Genomic DNA, 22,295 nt, shown 5'->3' with positions numbered 1-22,295 from the left:
TCTTCTATAAAGTCGGACTGGAAATCTATGGTTGGTGTCTTCTATAAAGTCGGACTTGAAGTCTATGGTTGGTGTTTTCTATAAAGTCGTACTGGAAGTCTGTGGATGATGCCTTCTATAAAGTGCCTCAAAGTCTATGATTCGTGTCTTCTGTAACGCGGGCCTCAAAATCTATAATTGATTATTTTATGTAAGGCTCACTCTAAGTCTCTGGCTATGTCTACTATAAGGTTGCACTCAAAGTCTGTGATTGATGTCGTGTGGTTGATGTCTTCTATAAAGTGTTGCCTCAGAGTCTGTGGCTGATGTCTTTAAGCGTGCCTCAAAGTCTAATGTTGATGTCTTCTATAAGTCTCATTCAAAGTCTATTGTTGAATGTTTGCAACGAAATTAGGGAAAATCAAGCTGAAATAATTCCAAAATGTCTCCAATGTTCTCCATGTTAGGAGCAAGCTGTAATAAAAAAATTTACCTTTTAGGCTGCATCTGCTGAAGATATTTATAACAGATAAAAAAAAGAATAAAGAACACAGGCATTGACAACTACCAGTCTTCCAGTGTAAACTTCTAAACATACGGCCCAGCTTGGAAAAAATGCAGGTGTGTCAGATATATTAAGAAAGGTATTAATTCAAATATAATTAAGGATCGTTATGGGAATCGCTATTCTATCAATCTCCAAGATTTTTGTATTATAATATTAAACGTAGAGTTATCTCCAGTGGTATCTATTGATTTAATATATTCAGAAAGTAAATTCTTTATGAGCGGGATTTGGGAGGGGAAGCCGGTGATTAAATGTTTAAGAAAGTATTTATCATTTTCAGCAAGGAAAACTAAACTTCTAGGGAAAGGAAGATCTTCTGCAGAAAATTCCGAAGATTAAATGAAACGATCATGAGTATAAACGTTTAGTACTAGTGCTATCGGACCGGTTACTCTTCTCAAAGTGCTGATTAGTGTGATTTTTACTACTACTACTACTACTACTACTACTAATAATAATAATAATAATAATAATAATAATAATAATAATAACAATAATAATAATAATAATAATAATAATAATAATAATAATAATAATAATAATAATGATGACAATAATAATAATAATAATAATAATAATAATAATAATAATAATAATAATGATAATAATAATAATAAATGATAATAAGCAATGTATAATAATAATAATAATAAATGATAATAAGCAATGTATATTAAAGATTATCATGCACTTAATTTTATATTGCAGCCAGGTAGAAATACTTTCAAGTATGCTAGTAGTACAACAAATACTTTCTTACATGTGGACAGATTAAAGTTAACATTTGAGCTAAAGGTTTTTCAGAGGCTATATAGATTGATTGATAAGTATTTATTGGTGCTTTTCTTTCCTTTTCGAGGTTTTGACCTTCCACTTTAACTTGTACGAATGTGTTTGTCCACTCCCAGATAGCTTTATTTTGTGTAGTGATTGTTTCCGATAAAATTATGTAAAATTAAGACACCTCTTTTATTGCCATAGATAGATAGATAGATAGATGGATAGATAGATAGATAGATAGATAGATAGATAGATAGATAGAGAGACAGATAGATAGATAGATAGGTAGATAGATAGATAAATAGATAGATAGACAGACAGACAGATAGATAGATAGATAGATAGACAGACAGACAGACAGATAGATAGATAGATAGATAGATATATAGCTAGATAGACAGATAGATATATAGATAGATAGATAGATATATAGATAGATAGACAGACAGATAGATGGATAGATAGATAGATAGATAGATAGATAGATAGATAGATAGATAGATAGATAGACAGACAGATATATAGATAGATAGGTAGGTAGATAGATAGATAGATAGATAGAAAGATAGACAGACAGACAGACAGATAGATAGATAGACAGACAGACAGACAGACAGACAGATAGATAGATAGATAGATAGATAGATAGATAGATAGATAGATAGATAGATAGATAGATAGATTAGGATGGCAGATATGTTTTATTAATGCAAGAAATCAATAAATAGTATGGTCAAAGGAATACATGGATTTGGAGGATGGGTTGTCATTCAATCTACATTTGAATAAAGTAGTATGCTTGTTTATGAAACAGGTAATGATTGACTGTTTAAAAAAATATGCATGCATTTTCCACGTACGTGTGTGTGTGTGTGTGTGTGTGTGTGTGTGTGTGTGTGAGTGTGTGTGTGTGTGTGTGTGTGTGTGTGTGTACGCACCTCATCCTCTAATACACGTGAATGAGAAACTCTGATTCTATATGTAAACAATATGTTTGTTAACCTTGGGTGAACAAGGACTGCATGATCCTCAGTTCCAATCTCTAAGATTCCAGGAACGGCCCTAGCAAATGTGGGGCCTGATTTTGGTCATTTTGGCGGGGCCCCTGGATATAAGCTTGGGGACCCTGTGAGCACGGCACTTGGAGAAAAAAAAATTTTAAACAAGTTTAATATGATACTGAACTTAAAATGTTTCTCCATCCCTTTAAAATGACTTTCTCTCTGTAGATATAATTTTTAAAATTACATACGCACTGGGACCCTGTGAGCGCTGGGCCCGATTGGGTCAAATGTGTCCAATCGTCCTAAGACCGGCTCTGTAAGCATCAGTATTACATCATCCCCAATTTCACTCTCTAAGTATCCTTGTTTTCTGTACAGGATAGGTCTATTACATAGTCCGTATCGGCATGTTTTAATCGTGTTTCGATTTACCAGTGGAATTATTTCACCGAAAATTAGCTCCTTCCATCTTGTGTGTTCTCGGTAATTCAATATACAATATTTAACGACAGAGAAACTAAGCTTGAGTTGCAAAGTTCGATTTGATAGCTCGTATGAATAAAAGAATGCTCCATTCCCCTATTTGTCTGAAAGCTAACCCCCGATTTCTGTTTCCTATGCTTTTCTATTTGAATACTGTTACAACCATCAGATAATTTACTGAACACTGTACAGAGACATATTTCGGGGAAACATGACGCTCCATCAAGTCTGACTAGTCTCTTTAAAACGGATGGTTTTCAAATTGATGTCTTTCATTGCGATACTTTAATTTGATTCATTTTGTAGAATATGTCATCAAACATCCGGATGATCCTCCATACTTTAGCTTCAATTTCACAAGAATACGTGATCAAATTATAATTCTCTTTTCTTTAAGAGCTGTCGGGAGATTCAATTGTATTGCTTGTCTACTTGACATTATAATGTCATATACTGGCATTATAATTTTCGTGATTATCTTACTCAGAAGCGGTTTCGTGACCACAGACTGAACGCCTGATATAAATTTGCAAATGACTTGTTGCACACATAAACTGCGTGCGACACAAATTTTAAGAGACTTTAGTGGCATGCAAGTTGTGTGGACGTGATACGTAAATTGCATTTTAAAAACAGCTGAGGCTGTTCATTTTGTCGCTCACAGATTGAGAAAATCTCGAATTTGACAGTTCGCGTTGGGTAATTAAAATAATACACATTTGAAGGAATTTTAATATATCAGAAACCCCCATATCCTTAGGAGGGTGCTTAGCTCCATTTTCCTTCCGATGTTATGGAAAACAATGTGCTAAAAGTCTAGCTAAAACTAACCAAAACAAAGAAAATTGTTTTGCACAAACAATAGAATGTAAAATGTCTGTATAACTGGAAATACCCTTTCCTAATATCACAGACTAAATATTCACATTAAAATAATTGTTTTATTGGAAATTTAAGTCAGTTTCCGATTAAAAACATTCGGATTATGAAATGTCAGTTGTTTAAGTGAAGATAGAAAATGTCTAATCTTCTCGACATTTTTAAATTAGAGTACACCATTTGACCGATTGATTAACTAATTGCACGCAACTTCAGGAAATTAATGACTATGCAATAACTGAAAGGTGGGACATACACATATATATTAAATTGTTTGGCTTAGGATGGTGTACCACATCCCTTTCAGGATATAAAAATTTATTATAATTTCAAACACTTGCTCATTCGTAGCAATTTTACACAGGCCATATGGATTTATCCATCTCTATGTATTATACGAACGAAGTTTCAGGATTATTTGTCAAGAAAAAGCATAGCATGGTCATCGAGAACAAATGACGCCCGAATGGCGTTATGTAAGCTGTGTGAGTCGGCAACTGACAGTTTATACCACGATAAACTCAGAAAAAAAACCATAAAACTCTTATAATTGCAATTCTTTTTTTTAAAAAATTCTTTCTTTCTTTTAAAAATATTTCCTATCAGTTTCAGAGCCTAGTTTAAGCGTATGAATTATGGCTATGGGCGGCTGCTACGTAGCTATTTATAGAAAATGGGATTCTCCATCTGCAGCGTAACAGTTACGTTAATATATCAAACAAATAATTCTGCAATTGGAAGGCAATAGAAGGTTTCGAACATTCCATAGCATGGTCCTAATCCTTTCTCTAAATTAGCATATGTGACCTGATATAAGTTTAGTATTCAAAGCGAAGGATGTGTTATTTTTGTTTGACAAATAAATGACACTTGGATTGTATGCTCTGATGAGTACATTGTGACATGGCCGTTATTATCCTGACACGTGTGTTACCAATTTTTGTTTCTTTAAATCTGTTTTCGCGTTCATTAACATTAAAGGCGACCTAAAGGGGCTACTTAAAAATGAAATTAAGACTATCTGTAAATGGTTATAGTGATTGTGGTCCAATAGTCAAACAGTACAAGACATAGACCATGATAGTTACGATGGGGGAGTTGCGGGATATTTACCCACCCACCCCCAATTGTTATAATATTAATATTTGAACCCCCTCCCCCCCCCCCAATTCCGTATATCCAATTACCTATACTTTTAAGGACAAACGGTACTAATGGTACGGAAAAATGTGAACCAGCCTGGAAATGTGAGAACATAAAATAGAGTATATATGGGTTAGGCTGACGGCGGTTGGTTAATAATGTAAGTTATATTTTAGGAAAAAGAATCTCTTGAGAGCTTATCTTAGTAGAAGGGGGGGGGGGAGTAGAGACATTGTTTTATTGTTGGAATTTCAGTCCTTTAACAGTCTTGAATTTGGAACACTCATTACTAAAATTAGCACCTGACTCTTTGATGGGGAATTGAAAGCACATGTTTCAAACACACGCAGGTCCAGGAAATGCCGCGGTTCATATCTTTTTCCTCTACACAGAAGCTGGCATCCAGGTTTCACCTATAATGATAAATATAGGTTTGATCATGAGAACTCAAAAAAAAAATTTGTATTATTGAATTTTAAATATCATGGTGTTTGCATAGGTTTACTATGGGAACTGAATTAGTACTTTGAGTCCTTAAATACGTCTGTAACGAGCCGGAGTGAAGCACTTTACATCATAGCCACCATCACTGGGCCAAGTTCATCTTGGCAGGGTTTGAGTTTCCCAGTTTTTTTCAAATTTAATCAAGAAAGAAATAGTTATCTTGAGAAACATTACAAAGATTTGTTAATTGATTCTGTCAAATCAAGTTATTAAATCTTCTAATTTTAAAACAAACCACCATTATTTTAGTTTAAAAGGCATGGCGTGTCTGTCGTCCGCTATATTGTATAAATAAGTTTCTTGGCACGTAACTCTATTTACAGAAGTATAAAGTAGTTCTCCGTACAGTTTATATAGAAATAAATGCAACTGGGCCTGATTGCATGATTATGTTCTAACCAATGGAATTCTTCCCTACATTTACCACCTGATGCTACTGCAATTATATACTATATTAATGGAAGGTTTTTACGCTATGCAGATGCTTGTAAAATTATTTACCAAAAAGAATAAGAAGGATACAATTTGGCGATATCTAAAATATTAAATATTAAATCATTAAAAAATAATAACATCTAGAAACCTAATCTTTCACACACACACACACACGTACATAAAAATACACACACACACACAATATATATATATATATATATATATATATATATATATATATATATATATATATATATATATATATATATATATATATATATATATATATATATATATATATATATATATATATATATATATATATATATATATATATATATATATATTTATGTGTGTGTGTGTGTGTGTGTAGTTGAAAGGTTGCAATTTGTAATATATATTATGTCATATTTACTCGTACTACATCTACCTATTTAATTCCAAGAGAATGAGATAATTCCTAAACGAATTACTGACGTTCCATGATCTTTAACTTCAGATATTTTTCATGTTTAAATTCATTCTTAATGACTATAAGAAATTCTAATACAGTCGATTTTTCTAAACAAAGACAAAACAATAAGAACGAAATCAAAAACGTCCTTCAGTCGTTGCGCTAGGATCGACAAAGATGTTTACTGTTCCTAGCCTGATATAATCGCACTTCCAGGACAAGTATAGCTATCCAAATTATGTCTGACAATGCACAGGACAGCTTATTTAATCCAGGCACTGTCGCGACCAAACTTGTAGGCCCCTTTACGGTGGTTAATATTATATACATAGGTTACAGTCACATTAGAACAGCAATAATGGGATCAAAATACATGACATTCTCCAGGTTGTCATGGTTACAGAGGTTTGACAGTTCACGGATGGTTATTATATAAACTAGTTTCCATTGTTTTGGTTTCCTAATAGAGACAAAACTACATTATTTAATGTCTAGAATAAATTTTCACTTAATGTTTATATTTAAAAAAAAACAAATAATTAACTACTCAAATAGTTCCCTTGTGTACTTTGGGACATTTATATGTTTGACCATATACAACATGCTGTTATGTTAATTTGTGTTTCCAGTCAATAACTGTCTCTTCACAAATTTGCTTTTGCTTACTACAAAATCGGTGTGCAAGATAACGGTTTACTATCGAAAGAGACCTTAAATATTCTCATGAAATGGGCAGCTCGTGTTACAAGCTTTGATTTTCGATACCTCTGTAGCACTGCTAAGCGGCCAAACAAACATTTTCCTATCATTATAAATCAGTTGTATGTAAAAGAAATCGATTCAAACGTTAATCTGATTCTGTATTCGATTCAATTTGGGGAAATTAGTATTTACTGGATATATATATATATACATATATATATATATATATATATATATATATATATATATATATATATATATATATATATATATATATATATATATATATATATATATATATATATATACAGACAGACAGACAGACAGACATACAGACGGACAGACAGACAGACAGACACAGACAGACATAGGTGAATCATACACTATATTTTTATTGGATATATGCTGGTATTATATTCTGAGGTTGAATCTTTGAGTTTTCATCGCCATCCAATGAAAATGAAACTTTTAAGTCAACATCATTTCTTATTGGTTGAAACTAAATCTCAAACTCAAACTCATACTGAAGAGTTGAATAATCCCCATGCCTGGACAATCCTAAATGTAGGTAGTGACCATAAACGTAGAAAAATATCCAAACCATATGGGAGAAATAATTCGATCATAAAGTGGGCGTAATCATGCCCAGAGCTTTAGCAGCATATGTTCATTACGTATAGAATACGTCACTCTTTAATACAGGTTTTGTGGGCAGTTAAATTAATCTGGTATTTTCAAAGCGTACTCGTCCCAGATGAACCAATATTTTCATAACAATCGACTTCATGTAGTTAGGCTTTGTTTTGTCAAACCCTTGCTGGATTTGTTTCTGATGCCTTGATTCGCTATGGCACGAGAAGAGTCCCTGAAGATGATCGCTACGACACTCCTATAATCAGAGAATCGTGGATTGTCAATATTCATGATGAATGCATCCGTCGCAGACCTTGTGATCATGTGGTTATGACATATTTTCACCGGGGAATTCAATATTGGCAATTTTATGAACGTGTTGAGTCAATTCTTTGAATTTACGATCAGACTGTGATAAAGAGAGCACGGAACACTTGTTTGCTTCCAAAGTACTTTGATGACCTATGTTAGGTAAGATTTTATGATCTATTTCGAATTTTTCGTATTCCAGTAGACTTCCTATAAGATGTAACCAGAGACATGTTGTTTAGACATTGGTAAAGTTAAAATAGTGTGAAACCCTCATTGTTTTATTGTGTATTCAAAGCAAATACACTTTTTATAGAATGGATTGTCTACTTTTCCAGGTGTGTCACTACATTTTACTTGTTCTATTTTTCAGTTACTAAATTATGTATGTATGTATGTATGTATGTATGTATGTATGTATGTATGTATGTATGTATATCATTGTATGTGGTGTTTTACGGCACTTCAGCACAAAGGTGGCTATGTAGTGCCATCAAAAGGTTAAGTTAATTGAATTGCACGAACAGTTATGAAGATGAAGCCTTCCAGATAAACAACCAACCAAGTAAAACAAGATAAAATAAAAACGCAATGATGTTAAACTTCTGTAAAATATAAATAAAATAACTGATAAAGATGAAACATGTAAAATCATTAAAACATGGCTAAAATGTATAGTATGAATTGTTGTAAGTTACAACCTCTTAGTATGAAATCTAATTTTGAATCTTACAAGGCAGTATGCATCTTAAATTCTTAATATTTTCACAATACCTTAATAATGTTCGAGAGAATATCAGCATTAATAATGTAACACTGTCTGCCAGAGTTTTATTCTTTTGTTGTTGCTGGGTTTTTTAGTTTATTATTTTTTAACTTTTTATGTATTTAACTGTAGTACATTTTAGAATAAATATGTCAACGTTTAGATCAAAAAGCATGTTGCCGTTAAGACAACTATCTTCATTTGCATAGACGTTGTAATTTGGCGACATTCCCTGGTTGCCGTAAAGACAACTATCAGCGTTTTAATGTGGCTACATTCCTAAGTTCTCATAAATTCTTAGAGATCTGCTGGGAGCCCAGTTGTTGTTTTGATTTTGCAGATTTTCCATCATTATATGATTTTTCAGTCAGACATCTTTGTAATATATGTTCAATGGCATGGCTGAGTTTCTACCTCATCACATGTTTTGATATTTATGATTTATTTATCCACATGTATTGTCCATGCGTCTTCGTCTGCTTCAATATGAACTTTGCTTGTAGGATAATTTTTTTTAAAAGTACCAAATAACCGTGCAGGACCAACTGTATAACAGTACCAAGTAACTGCGTTTGTTAACCAATTGTTTAACAGTACCAAGTAACTGCGTGTAGGAACCAATTGTTTAACAGTACCAAGTAACTGCGTGCAGGGCCAACTGTTTAATAGTACCAAGTAACTGCGTGCAGGACCAATTGTTTAGCAGTACCAGGTAACTGCGTGCAGGACCAATTAACCGTGAAGGACCAATTGTTTAACAGTACCACATAAAGAAACACAAACAATGTATCATGATGAAGATACGAAGTTAATACCATCTCATCTATCATCCGGAAACTCTTATTTACTCATTTTTTTTATTGGTTCCTTTATTGTTTACTTTTTATTGTTTGATTTATTAATTGATTTTTGTTCGTTAGTCATATAGTGAGTTTCTTTGCTTAATTTATTTACATCCTAAATCTGCATTGTTTGTATCTATGCAGATTTCAGAATGCAGGCTCTTCTATTTGGGGTTACATTTCATTCTCGTTAAGATATATTATTGTTATGGTGTACAATTTATATCTGCCTGAAGTAAGTACAATTCTCCTTAAGACCTGTTATTGTTATGCCTTAGAACTTATACCTGCCTAAAGTAAGTTCTATTCTCTTTAAGACTTGTTTTTGTTATGCCGTATAACTAATGTCTACCTGTAGCGTCATCCTGATGGCGATTCCTTTTAGTAAGCATTTAATTACAGACAAAATCGGTAGGCGTATTAATTTATTTATTCGGTGCTGAGGGGAAAGCGTAGTTTGGTATATTCCAAGAAAGGCTGTGGGGAAAGCGTAGTTTGGTATATTCTAAGAGAGGCTGTGGGGAAAGCATAGTTTGGTATATTCCAAGAGAGGCTGAGGGGAAAGTGTAGTTTGATATATTCCAAGAGAGGCTGCTTCGATCCATCTTACCATTGGTATTTATTATAGTTTACTCCGACAGGACAACTTTATCCCCACAATACGCCAGTGCATGTATTATCATACGATAAATGCGACTCGTTCACACTAAATTAAATTGAGTCATTGTTCTTCATTCAATGGAAAGTTGTCAAATGCATAACATGCATAATTACTCGCATTTAGGACTGTATAATATCTACACCGTCCTATAACATGCATAATTACTCGCATTTAGGACTATATAATATCTACACCGTCCTATAACATGCATAATTACTCGCATTTAGGACTGTATAATATCTACACCGTCCTATAACATGCATAATTACTCGCATTTAGGACTGTATAATATCTACACCGTCCTATAACATGCATAATTACTCGCATTTAGGACTGTATAATATCTACACCGTCCTATAACATGCATAATTACTCGCATTTAGGACTGTATAATATCTACACCGTCCTAATACCAATACCTGTTGTTAATCAATCTGAACTTGAGAATTACTCATGTGATGTGATGATGTACTGACAAGAAATTAATGATGGACATTTTATATTATTCTTTATTCAAGTTTTATACTGGTAGACTATAATTATACATACATACATACATACATACATACATACATACATACATACATACATACATACATACATACATTTACTTTCCATACGAAGAACCAAACTGTGCCAGAGAATTTCAGCTTTCCGTCCTGAGTAAGTATATATAAGAGAAGACGCCATGGCCTTGTTAACTGTAAGATATTATGTTTCCAAAGTCTAACATAACCTAATGCAATATATTTATGTTATCACTAACAATTATGCGTAAATAAGCTACATTTATTAACGTCTTTGTGTAGTCAAGAAAATTATTACTGAACAATTTGTAAATGGATTTAAATGCTAATTTGCTAACGAAACACTGGTTCATCTTTATTTTCTTATTAGTCGTTTGTTATCCTGACGGTGATATTTTGGGGCTGAATAAAAAAACGTCTTTGGTCATTCTAAGCTATGTTAACTGCTTTGCGTGTTTCTGTGGCACTTGTATCAATATTGACACATTTTCTTTGTTACAACATCAGTATGATACGTCGACATGTCCTTTTGTAATGCTGTTGATCTTGTTTTTGAGTGTGACTAAAGAAAATTTACAAAATTGCTTTTGTTGAATCAGCTACTAACCATATGTAAGCAAAACACATCTAGATTGTTTAAAAACTGTAAAATATATCATTTTACAAGATACGAAGGTAACATATTTTATTATAGTGATATGTGTAAACAAAATGTTAAGAGCAATATACGTTTTAAACGTTTGGACGTTTGGGATTGTCTGTCACTCTAAACAATGAATATATTTATATTAAGTTACAGCGGAAAAGCTAAAATCACAAATGTTCGAATTTTGACAAATTTAAATGTACACAATTTATACAGAATGATATCAATCTAAACCATGGATAAAATTGTAAATTTGACACGTAGGATTAACACTGTTTTTAAAGCAAGGATCGTTAAATTAATGTATAGCCCAGACACAAAGCGATGCTATTTTATTTTTCTACTTTCTGCCAGAACAAATAAGAAACCTTAATCTCCACAATAAGCCTACTCATACAAACAATGATGCCAGTATTTCCACATTATTAACTTATTTTCGAATAATCTTCTTTTCCAAGTACATCGTTATGAAAAATGAGCAGATATTTCTGATTAGACTAGCACAGTCACGCTCAGTATATTTTTTGGTCTCATTCTTTTCAAATCTAATTCAACCGTTGGTGATATGGCAACGCTTATGTTCCTGGTGGCTTAAACTCAAATCATGCTGTGTTTCTAGGGCATTGAAAAAATCTTAATTTCGACTTTGGCATCAATGTTTATTTCTGATACAGATCTGAATTTAGTCAATTTATGTTGACATTTTCGGCAATGAAAGCGAAGTATGACGCGTCTGTTAATGGCCATAGTTGAGCTTCAGCTCTTAGTTGCAGTAGAAATATCGTTAACCTTCGGGCGGTATTTCTTTCAGACTTTGCAAACCATTTTGACATGATTCAGCAAATGCGATAGATAAAAGCCTCTTTGATCACTTTCTTTTTCTATTCTAGTCACGTTCTTTGCAATTTTAGTACAAACTAGGACAACATTGTAAGACCTTTATCTATGCCGACATGTGCAATTTAAACAACGAAACTGTTTTTGTTTTTTTTCCGATGCTAATTATAATCTTCAATTTCGTCTTTCTAAGAAAAGCGGTGTAGTCATTTTTTTAACACAAGAATTTAATAGCAAGCAATTTGGATTTGTAAATGAGCCTAATTATTTTGATTGATTATTTGCTAAATCGTCATGAATTTGTTCAAAAGCGATTAATTGTGTCACTTAGTGAATAAACGTAAGGAAAAGGGATGCGTGTCTGCATTAAAATTATCGAAAATTACCGAATGCTCATAAAGGAAAGAAGAAACCCCACATTCTGTGTTTCAGTATTTCAGAACAATTCTTTATGTACCCATTAATTTATTCCAATTTTTCGTTTTAGTCACGAATGACACGCCACTACGTTACTCTGCCTGCATAATACATTAAACTCATTTAATTCCTTCTCCATTAACACGAGGGTCCCAAAGGTTGCTTGTCATTGAATAGTCCATTGAAATTGCTCACTACAGATAATTTCCCTCGTTAATTTACCCCTTGGTCAAGAGTGGAGTTTATCTATTAGTGCATAACACAGATTTCCATGGACTACTACCTAACTGAATCGTCAGCTATGTGAGAATTGTTTTAATCGTGTAGCAGGACATAATCTTGAATAATCGACTTCTGCAAATAGAAAGAATTTACTGTATAAAATATACAAATTCAACTCCTTTTTTTAAAAAAAAGTTATATGCTTGATGCAGTTTTCGTAAAATTTCACCAATAGATTTATGAATCAGGTTCGAATAATTTTCATTTCATATTCAAAAGAAATGGCGATGGTTTCAAATAATATATATAGGCTAATGAGTACGTCAAGCGTTCACTGACTGTCTGATGGGTCAATTCGCAGAAGATACTATCCTCTTCTGTGACAGAGATACATATAGCTACCTCTAAAGCGCTCTCCGTTACGGATGACTGCCATCTCACTTCTGTCTGCGTAGGTTCGAGTCTCGGATTCGGCCAATGTGGGTATGTGAGAAAGCTTACCAGTAGCTTCTCGAGGGTCGGTGGTTCTTTCTGGGGATTTCCAGGGTTCTTCCTCCACCATTAATACTGGCCGCCATGTATAGCCTATCGTGTGCTGAAAAATGGCGTTAAACCCTACAACAACAACAAGATATAGCTACCTCACGAGACTGAACTGACATTCTTTAGCAGTGTCAAGAATCCCAAAAACATGAACTCCAAATCGTTATTTGCAAGATGTAAGCTCACATTTATTGCTGGTTTACTGAATGTCTAAGGATTCTGTTCGGTACATCTGTGGACGTACTTTCTAATGAAATGCATATTATTATATGCCTGAGTGTAAAAATAGACACTTATTGCCCTCCCCCCCCAAAAAAAAAAAAAAAAAATTTCCATTCCAATATGTTCACATGTGAAAATCTAAGATTTCATATCATGCCATGCGATGTTGTCCTCTGTGTGTCACCAAAAATTGTATCTGCAGCAACAAAAACGAGTACTTTGTGACCTAGAACAAATAAATAGAAACAGCCTTACATTTTAGACTTGGAAATTAATCTTTCGTAATGAATGTTGACCAGACGTCGTTCTAAAGCTATTTACCCATTCTTCGATGTCAACGAAAAACTCTCTGTGATACACAGATGGATCTGATTAGAATTGTTTTCCGACTGGGTCAAATATTTTACAAAATGACAAAAACATGTAATTTACTGAGACAGATCAGATCAACCAAATCCTATCGCTTTCTTATGTCACATATATTTATATGATACGGTCATGAAAGAGTTGAATTTACGGAAAGGGGGTTGGGAAAGGGTATTTTAATGAACAGTTAGTTTAATCTTGTAAACTTCGATTCTGGAGCATCTTTGGTATATAACGTTAAAATATCAAGATTTCGGTACCAGACGATAAAATATATCTAGCATTAATGTAAGAAAAGAAAATATCATCAATTTATTTTATACTTTGGAATGGATTTGAACTCTCACTATGGTAATAATGTAATAAAAAACAAAACAACAGCAACAACACAAAAAGGAATTCCAAGATTTATTTTTTTCTATTTTCTTAAAATTGACGATTTTCAGTTTAATATTCTATGTTATTTTACTTTTTCGGTAATTTGTTTGACAAAAGTCGTTAAGGGATTATATTTAAAAACTAAATATTACCAATATTTCGCAATGGCAAATACGCATATAAAATGTCCCCAACAAAACTGACCTTACCGACCTTGACCCAGTGATCTTAATCCAATATCTGTTACATGTATTGTATGTCATTGTGCTATGACTACTATACGTTTGGTCAAAAAATAAATGCTCAATAAATGTCCAGGGAATTACTTATGGTTTTGTATCACCTTTGAGTCTTCCATGGATCCCAGGAAGGATGTCCCAGAAAAATATATGTTCCACAAAGTTGTGGTGAATTTCTGCCCATCGTTATATAATTCAATTTAATTATGGGGTATCGAACAAAGGTACAAACAGTTGTCTTGTTTGTTCGAGTTAAAACGCCATTTCACAATGACGTGTGGTGGTGTGTGTGAGTGTGTGATTTGGATTTTTAACGTAGCTTTAACAATTTCTCAGTCATATCGCTATGAATGCAGTTTATAGTGATACCTAGAACTTGGGCGTCATGTCGCAGGCATGTAGCATGATGTTCTACCCAGTCACGTTATCCTGACACCAGGCCGACCAGTCCTAACACATACTTCTTAATGCTGAGCGCCAAGCGATGTAGCTGTTAGTACCATTTTTGTAAATCTTTGGTATGACTCGGCCGGGGATCGAACCCACGACCTCCAGCATCCGAGGTGGATACTCTAACCACTAGGCCACCGGAGCGGTCTACATGTGGTGTGGTATTAAATATACTGAAAAGAAGTTCGCCTCTTTGTTGGCGTTATACTATTATATATAAAATCGGTAAAAATGTAATCCTTTATTAACAGGGTAATTATTGGTATTTCTCTGAGATAATTCAATTTTTTGATGATCACAATAATTGGAAGGAAATTGAACCAAGACATTTGTCTCCGCGTGCTTCAGGTTCACGCTTCAATCAGAAGACATTATACGAATAAATCTAATAAAACAAATATGACAGAACAGAAACAGCGTTTTAATACAAACGTTGCCTGCAAAGGGCACAAACTAACACCTTGAAAAAGTTCACTTGTGTAAGGAGAGATATGGAGTCAGGATTGTTTAAAATCCTAGTTTCTTTGTGTGCAATTTTTCAGTATCATTTTTCATTTGTTCCTTTACGTTTGTTTCCCATCTGAAGAACATTTAGTGAATTCAGATGCTTTGGAGACGAGACATTTGGTCACAAGAGGCAAAGTTACCTGTCCAAAAATAAGGTTATATCTTCGAGTCCAGATGTCCACTAACTTAGAACGTATTCAGTGCATAGATTACCCTACCTACTCTATTTTCCAACGAGAAATCCAGTAGTAATTTAATATTTGTAATAGTTTGCACCAAAATGTTTCCATTCTTTTATTTATTTTGTATTTATCGAAAAGAAATAAAATAATCCATTCAATGCGAAAGACAATGACACGCACCTGAAGGTCGTTTATAAGGCAGACTGGTGTTAATACTTCGAAAGGTGCTATGGATATTCTTAATGTTCTCAATGTATAGTGAAAATGTAGCTCTGTCGGGATGAACTTATCCATTGTTCAGTAATACATGCTGGTGGCCAGTGTCTACAGATGTATTCGCCAATTCAGACATGAAGTAAAACCGTCGACAACATCCACTGTATACACCCTCTTATAAGTCTAGCCAAACTGCAAACAAGAAAAATCACGATCTGCCGTAGCATACTGCGCATGCAGATCAGGGTTTATTTTGATTTTTCTATTGTTTGCTCTTAACAAACTCCATTATGCGACGGCAGATCTGTGTAGGTGCAGTGTGCAGTCGTACTCGTCTTATAAACGAGTACATACAGTAGTTTGGAATTTGGTGATCAAAGAAGACTCTGCAAACTGAACTATATTCTGACCAGACTGTTTTGCAACAATTAAGTATTGGCGTCAACAAGTAAAGGACATCGTTTGATTGTTAATTGTATAGACAAAATAAGACAGTAATCTTCAATGTATTTACAATACCGACATTATCTTTCCATAAGGCAACCCCGGAGTAAAAAGCATTTCCATTGACTCATCTTCGGAACCAGACAACGCCATACAAACATACATACATACATACATACATACATACATACATACATACATACATACGTACGTACGTACGTACGTACGTACATACATGCATACGTACATACATCCCTCAAACATGACAGTTGTTTGACAAATAAATGAATCTATCATACATCAGTTCTCAGAAAGCTGTACACAGTGGTGGCATATAGCCATATGCGGTTTTTAATACGTTATTCTAATGAGTCAGTAATTTTCCACGGCAGATCTTTTTATCTGTAACCTATAAAACATTATCAAAAGCCAAAAGCAATTATGTTTAATAGGACATTAATCAGATTAATAAAACCATTTGTCATAAATATCAAATTAAGTGTTTCTCATTTATTGGTAATTTTCTCTTGATGCGTTGTTCCTGTACTATTGTTAAATTGCCGTATATGTTTGTTGTCGATCATTTGAGTGTAATAGAAAACAGGAAACACGTGAGAATAAAGATGAAATTAAACATAAATAGTCAGAGGTTTCAAAGAGTCATAGAAAGGGTCGAGGTGTTATAATGAGAACTTTCTAATTCTGTTTTTATTTGTTTTCTGGGGTGTTTTTTTTTTCTTATTTCATTCCAAAACCCGTTTAGCCAAATGTAGAGCAAGTATGACAATTAAATGTATGCAGGAGAGCAAATTAATGCCAAGAGATTTACGACCTGTAAATGTGGAGAATATAACATTTAGAAAATTCGATACTGTCTGAATGCGTTAAATTCCGGAAGTCATTTTTGCAAGATTTTTCTTTACACTTTCCACAAGTGAATGCAAATAATGTCGAATTATGAACATGAAGTGTAAGAGCAGAAACAGTCCAATGAGCCATGTAACTGAATCGATTGAAATTGTGATTAAATTTGATGTCATTGTGAAAGAGTTAACGTTTAAACGAAACTGTTGTTCCTTAATGAAATTTCTCATGTACGTCATTGCTCTGTAACAACCATTCGATTATAAAAGGCGATTCGTTGAAGCCGCTAAACACCGCAATAGTTATAAACTTGTTATGGTATTTGCTAATTTCCATGATAAGTATTTTATATCTATGCAATCTTTCTCATGATTTTACTTACTATTGGTTAGAGTACACGCGTAAATGATGGACCTCTTGTGGCCAAGTGATATAAAGCGCTCTCCTTTACCAGAACTGTCATCTACCTATGTCTACGTGGGTTTGAGTCTCGGTCTCGGCCAGTGTGGGTATATTAGTAAGCTCGACAGTTTCTTTCTGTGTGTCCTTGGTTCTTGACAGGGTTCGTCCTCCACGAATTACACCGGCCGCAATATATAGCATTTAGTGTGCTGAACAAATTATGTTAAACCCACAACAACAACAACAACAACAACAATAATTTTTTAATTATTTTGATGATTTTCATTTTCGACTATTTAACAACTGCTTTTAATTATATTGTGAAAGTTAATATAATGATTTAACTTAGCTATGTCCATCAAAGAAACTGTTTTGCTTACAAAAAATTGATAACTTCTTACATACGGGCTACAGCAGGCTTGACGCCCGCATCCGATAGCTGATAACATTTGGTTTACTCAGGTCTTATCCTTCATCTTGAATTACAAGAGTCTTATTTCGTGATCACAGAATTTCTCAAAATGAATCTGGGAAAATCTTGGGAATACGTTTCAACATGTTATTGGTTAAAAATATTTAGTTTTGTTTTTAAAAGAATAGTTGGTTAGAAGGATTTTCTTTGCTATCAAAGACAAAGGTCTAAGTGAGAAAAACAGAGTCAATCACCTACTCGAATGAGTCAAATAGTGGTGTTTGATTGGTAAATGCCAGTAATGACGTTATATCAAAAATGTCAATTTATCAGGCTGTACCCATAATATCCATGTCAGATTTGCTATGGTTGTTTTCTAAACATCTCCGTTTCTTTCGTGTATTCTTTCAGATACACATTTGCCAATGAATAGTTTCTTTTAAAATTATTTCAGATTATTGTATTCTGCTGATAATGATATGTTTCCACTGATAATTCACTGGTATATAGCCAGAATGGTTCCGAAATAAATGTCAAACTTTACTAATTCTGGATCATCGAACTGTGGAGCAGTGAGCAACGAGCACGGTGAGCAATTTCACCAGGACATTGCAACAATAGAGAAACGCTATCAGTGTTTCCAGACTATTGCTAAACAGTGACAAGAGATGTTCCATTTAATGAATGCGAGAGTCAAGCCAGGATGCTCCAGTTATTTGCCTTTTTCATACTAAATGTTTTTTATAACACCCTTTTGCTGTTTTTTTTTAAGTGTTACATAAACAGGACAGGCAAAATATTATCATGTAACGCAACTATAAATGCATGAAATGACCACGGATTTAAATTTATGATTAAAACTCTAAAACTCCACAATATGCACAGACGTAAAATGTAAAACTTTAATATCTTGGAAACAGTAGCCAATTAGTTGTTTTAATTGTCATATTTGAATTAGGACATCAAAATCCATAATAAATAGCACATTTTATCTCTGAAGCAGACGACTTTTAAAAAATTGTAGACCAATGTAATCTGCCTTGAATGGTCGATGTGTAATGAATTTAATTTTCTTATTATTGGATACTGAGTATACAGCAAGTATTTCTTTGGAATATTATTTAAACAAAGGTCTACTTATAATAAGTGTAAATGATGGACATCGATATAAGGTCATGTTTTGTTCACCGTTTTGATTTGCTACTCAAGGTTCAGCTTTCATTCCTCATTTGGAAAGTTAATGATAACTCAGTCTCTCTAACCAACCATGAAATGCTTCATTATATAAAAGGTTCTAAAACTAAGATGACTGGGGGAACATTAAATTTTATGGTGCCTGTCAGATATCCGTTATGAAGGTAATCTCGATTTTAATTAGATCTTATTTCTTTACAACAGCTGTTTCAAACGAAAGTATTGCGATTTTTACCGAGAGGAATAATTCTGTTATAAACTGTTAATTCATTTCATATTTTGACAAAATATCCATGTACTAAGTCCATTACAATTAATCTGTCTTTTCGTGAACCAGCCATCTTAATTTGTATTAATCTTTGGGTGTTCCACCAATTATGGTTACACTTAAGGAAATCTGAATTTGTTTCTGTGCTTTCGATGATCAGTTTAATCCATCTGATACATTGTCATCCATGTATATACCACTGGTATACATTGTCATCCATGTATATATACCACTGGTATACATTGTCATCCATATATATACCACTGGTATACATTGTCATCCATGTATATACCATTGGTATACATTGTCATCAATGTGTATATACCATTTTTATACATTGTCATCCATGTATACATATACCACTGGTATGCATTGTCATCCATGTATATACCACTGGTATACATTGTCATCCATATATATACCACTGGTATACACTGTCATCCATGTATATACCACTGGTATTCATTGTCATCCATGTATATATACCACTGGTATACATTGTCATCCATGTATATATACCACTGGTATTCATTGTCATCCATATATATACCACTGGTATTCATTGTCATCCATGTGTATATACCATTGGTATACATTGTCATCTATGTATATATATACCACTGGTATGCATTGTCATCCATGTATATACCACTGGTATACATTGTCGTCCATATATATACCACTGGTATACATTGTCATCCATGTATATACAACTGGTATGCATTGTCATCCATATATATACCACTGATATACACTGTCATCCATGTATATATACCACTGGTATACATTGTCATCCATATATATATCACTGGTATACATTGTCATCTATGTATACAATTGCTGACACTATGTATGTTAATGATATCATGCAAGTACTGATTACATATAATAATTTAATCTGCTCCTTTCATTTACCCAATGACTGATATTTTGGATAAATGCAGTAAATTTAAGTTTCGCTGGATCGGACTTACAGCCGTCTACACATGGTATATGGCAACTGAATCTAATACCTGTGCTTTTTTGTCTTTTTTTCGAGATATATCATGGAAGAAGTTCCTAGAATGTATATTGTCCATGTACAAGAACAAATCGTTACTAGTCTTAAAATTATTGCATGGCGTTACAATGGTTTTTATGTTTCGAAGTTGTTGAGTTGCTCAGTATGAACATGTTCAAAACTTTGTACCCTTGTAATTTCAAATTAGGCTACATCTTATAAAATATATTGACATAGAGAAAGAGAACAACAGCCAATTAGCAACATAGATGTGTCTTTTATTTTTCAGAATGGACAGGCTATATACTGTGGCTTACTTCGTCGGTACTGTGACCTTCATGCTTTTGGCAATAGTAGCATCCCGTGGAATTGATGGCTTTGTTGACCCGGAGACAAGCTGCAGGTACTGTGTTGAACTGGGAGACCAAAATGCTTGCGTTGAGTGTATCTCAACTCTGGACGGAATCCCTTTATACAAAGAAGCTAAGAGAGCAATAGGTTCAACCTACATTCGACAGGGCAAAAGTGTTTGTAATTGCTGTTTCATGAGCAGGTATACTAATAGCATTTGTTGCAATATGTGTAATATGCTACAAAAACGCATTGGGAAAAGGTCCTTAATAATAGAACCTAATGGACTTTACTCATCTTTTGACTCATAGATCCTAATCGACTCATCATTTGACTCATCTTGATCGGATACTTCCAAAAGCAGCGCTGAATGTTCTCAAACGTTTGAAGACTTTTCGTGCTCTGTCCGTTGTAGAAAAGGCGGCATATAAATATTATCTTCTTTAATAATAACGTCGACAACGCTACATGATGTTCTGAGATATTGCAATGGTAATGATACACACCAGCTGTCGTCCAAAATGGCTCCAAAGATTTGTCGATTTTCATCACTGTGCGGCCCATAGAGTGAATATCCATGAAACCTTTTCTCACCGATGTGCAATTAATAAATGTCAATAGAAAAATTATCTCTAGTTTATACTTTCAGAAATAATTACTGAATTAAGAGCATTCTAATTTGTTTATTCCACTGACAACAAAAGATTTGTATGATTTAATTCCAAGTTTCATATATGATTGATACCAATACTTCTTTGAAATGATCCAGTAGATGATGTATATACCAAATATGATACCAAAATTATTTGTTTAGACATTTACTGGCTCTATTTGACCAAAAACTTGTTTGTGACGCAAATCATATTTTCTAAAGGAGTACAAAATAAATTTTATGAATCTCGAAGTCTCCGTCTACTCCTAAAACAGTATGTACAAAAATACTTTTAATGTACGTTTTCATGATTGGAATAATGTACAAAGGATATATTTGTATGAAATTTCTGACATTATGTAAAGATAAAATCTTATCAGGATCAGCCTGTGATTTTCTTATTTATTTTAACGTGCTGGTTTTAATTCAAAATTACTACATCTGTAAAGATACTGCAAGCAAATGTCTTTCCTCTTTGTGAGATATGACATACACAGGATATTTGCTTGTATCCACGGAATAACGGATATATTTCATCGAGTGAGTAAAATATATCCGTCATTTTCTTTTTCTTTTTATTTTATGATCAGTAATTTGGGCGAGCATTAGTTATAGCAAATTTGCAGTAACAGGTTTCTTAAAATATTCAGCGCCATAATGTCAGCTGTTGACTGTTTGTGTTCTGCTGCACTGTGTTGATTTCCGCACAGAAAATATATGTAGTAACATAATTCTCTTTCTTAATTAAATGTAAAAATGTAAAGATAAAACAGCACATTGTGAGAATCTATCTTGGTTCTCCCCTGTGACATGT

General features: G+C 33.5%; 1 long non-coding RNA gene across 1 annotated transcript; it reads left to right on the top strand.

Moving 5' to 3' along the window:
- Positions 1-7,647: 7,647 nt before the first annotated feature.
- Positions 7,648-22,048, top strand: LOC149801044 (uncharacterized). The gene is made up of 2 exons (XR_016420436.1): positions 7,648-8,035; positions 20,768-22,048. It is a non-coding gene; the product is annotated as an uncharacterized LOC149801044 (long non-coding RNA).
- The last annotated feature ends 247 nt before the right edge of the window (positions 22,049-22,295 follow it).

Source organism: Sinohyriopsis cumingii, chromosome 4 (assembly GCF_028554795.1).
Source record: "Sinohyriopsis cumingii isolate HCF-2022 chromosome 4, ASM2855479v2, whole genome shotgun sequence".
In the NCBI taxonomy this organism is placed as follows: Eukaryota; Metazoa; Mollusca; class Bivalvia; order Unionida; family Unionidae; genus Sinohyriopsis; species Sinohyriopsis cumingii.
This window is presented reverse-complemented; position numbering and strand designations above follow the sequence as displayed.